This window comes from Ictidomys tridecemlineatus, chromosome 4 (assembly GCF_052094955.1).
Source record: "Ictidomys tridecemlineatus isolate mIctTri1 chromosome 4, mIctTri1.hap1, whole genome shotgun sequence".
In the NCBI taxonomy this organism is placed as follows: Eukaryota; Metazoa; Chordata; class Mammalia; order Rodentia; family Sciuridae; genus Ictidomys; species Ictidomys tridecemlineatus.
The window spans coordinates 100,703,485-100,706,284 of record NC_135480.1 but is presented as its reverse complement, the minus strand read 5'-3'; positions in this window follow the sequence as shown (position 1 = coordinate 100,706,284).

The following is a 2,800-nucleotide window of genomic DNA, read 5'->3' as shown; positions in this document are numbered from 1 at the left end:
CCGCATGTAAATAAAGTAGAATGAGCTAGCAAAAAAAGTGAAAGGTAAGAGGCATTGTACAAAATCAGGCCAGAGTCAAAAGACTTCTTACAGTTAGCAAAACATTAAAATCTTTGTTTCTGGGCCATGTAAAACCAGGTAGCTGTTCAGTGCAGCACACACCTGTTATCCCAGTTATTTGGGAGGCTAAGGTGGGAAGATCACAAGTTCAAGGCCAGCCTCAGGAACTTGACCCTGTCTCAAAATAAAATTAAAAAGGGGCCAGGGGACCCAGCTCAGTGGTAGAATACCCCTGAATTCAATTCCTAGTACCATAGGGGAAAAAATATATAAAAACAAAAAATGTAGCCACTTTGAGATTCTGTATTTGCCATGGCTTTCCCCATGTTCAGAGTGAGGAACCTTTGTCTTCTAAGCACACTACAACTTCATCCACTTGTGCTAGGCCACTGAAGTTCAGTTGGGCTAATCTGGATTACAGACAAGCAAATCCTCTGGATCTAGACTGCCTTCACTGCTGCTGGGTATTTTTGTTTGTTTCCTTTTTGTTACTGGGGATTGAACTCAGGGGTGCTTAACCTTGAACTACATTCCCTACCCTATTTTTTTGAGACAGGGTTTTGCTAAAGATCCCATTAAATTGCTGAGGCTAGCCTAGAACTTGTGATCCTCCTGCCTTAGCCTCCTACATTGCTGGGATTAGTATGTCCCACTGTGCCTGGCTCTGTTGGATGATAAAGGGTTCATGAAAGCTGCTGATAAAGGAGAGACCTTCATAGATGGAGAGAAATTTGGAATGATTAGATATAGGGGAAGGGCAACTAGGAAAACAAAAATTCCTCAGTTTAATATTTCCACATTTTTATCATGCTATTGAAGTAAGCCATTTTAGTTTAGTAGCAGCACTGTGAAGTGTGATGAATCATACAAAGATTAGTGAAATACAAAGATTAGTGAATACTATCGTGGAATATCCACTAGCTTGTGTGGAATATTATCAGGATAGGTACTGATGTCAGTTGAGTAACTGACCTTTGTTCTAGTCTCATAGATGTAGATCTCATAGAAGAGAATAATTAGAGGAGGCTGCTTTAGTTTAAAAGGTGATAAATGAGCCCATGCTCAAGGTTCATGTCCTACATTCTGTTGTCACATTAACTCAGTCTGATGACACTCACCCAGTACAGATAAGGCATTCTACCACAGGAACCCAAACTAACCTTTCTGCAAAATGGTTCTAGCCTTTTATGTGGTGGACTTCCAAGGGAGGTAGCTGTGCTTTCTGAAGGTCTGACTAGAACTCCTCGTTTGACGTTTTCATCTGCAACTGTGGTCACTCCCCACAGCTTCAGAAGCTGCTAAACTCCTACCTACTTAAAAGTTATCTTTCTGCAATATATTGCGATTATACTTAAACCTTAAGCTTTTAATTGCTTTTATTCCTATTCTGCTATACTAGGGACAGACTCAGGGCCTGGCACATGCTAGGCAAATACTCCACCACTGAGCTATATATCTAACCCACCTCCTCCTCCTCCTTCTTTTTAAAATATTTTTTAGTTGTAGGAGGACATAATACCTTTATTTTTATTCATTTATTTTTAAGTGGTGCTGAGGCTCGAACTCAGGGCCTCACACATGCTAGGCTAGCACTCCACAGCTGAACCACAACCCCAGCCCTGCCCTCTAACCCTTCTTTAGATTTTTAAATTCATTTAGTCAAGTAGTACTTTCCTATTAATCTGAATTTTTAATAAGAGTAACTAGGCAATCTTTGAACCCCTTCATGTATACTACCAAAAATTCTTGCTCCATATTCACATTTTATTTTTACTGCTGGTTTAAATATTTCTCATTACTATGGCTGCAGAAAGACTGAAGGAACTCCAGACTTGGTTCAAGTGGGAAGACTGTCTTACTTCATTCCCAGGACCTTCAACTGAAAGGAAACCAGGGATCTGTCATCAACTTAGCAAATCAAAAGCTGGAGCCAAAAAGATACCTCAGCATGAATTAGCAGAAGCAAGAGCTAGGACTTTTAAGTCAGGTAAAGCTGGGTTCAATTTCTAGATCAACCATTTAAATTACAACTAACCGGGACAAGATTAAAAAAAAAAAACAAAAAAAACCCAAACAAACAAACAAAAAAAAACAGTCTCTGGGTCTCTTAGGCAAGAGTAAAAAGAATGAAGTTACATTAATCACACAAGAGGTTAACAGACGGAAAATACTGACCTGAGCATTTCTTTTTCCTTGCAGTGCTGGGGATGGAACCCAGGGCCTCAAACATGGTAAACAAGATCCCTACTCCTGAGCCACATTCCCAGGCCACCCGGCATTTTTTATCTGGATGGCAAAGAAACTCAGCAGTGCAAACTTTTTCAAGTGCTTAAGTTTAACCTCAGGGCAATAATGGAGAGATTTTCAAAATTAAAAATAAAAACCTGTAAATTGTTAGTGTACAGAATGGAAAAACAGTGCAACCTGGGACATTTTTCGTGAATAAATTCTAAACACTGCAATTAGGGAAAAGGGTCAAAAGGTCAGTTTATGGTTTAAGAGTTATTTTTAATTGCCAGATATTCTCAACACATTTAACAATTTTTCCTCTTTTGTACCCAGGATTCCTTATAACTATTCACCCCACCCAAGAAGGTAAGAGTACATTCAGTTCCACAGAAAAGAAGCAAAATGATAAAAGTATCCAATTTACTTATGATAAGGTAGGGAAAAAACCATCCCTTTTTTTTCCCACTGGAATCCAAAATATGATAAAAGGAGACAGAAAGACATCAGCAAG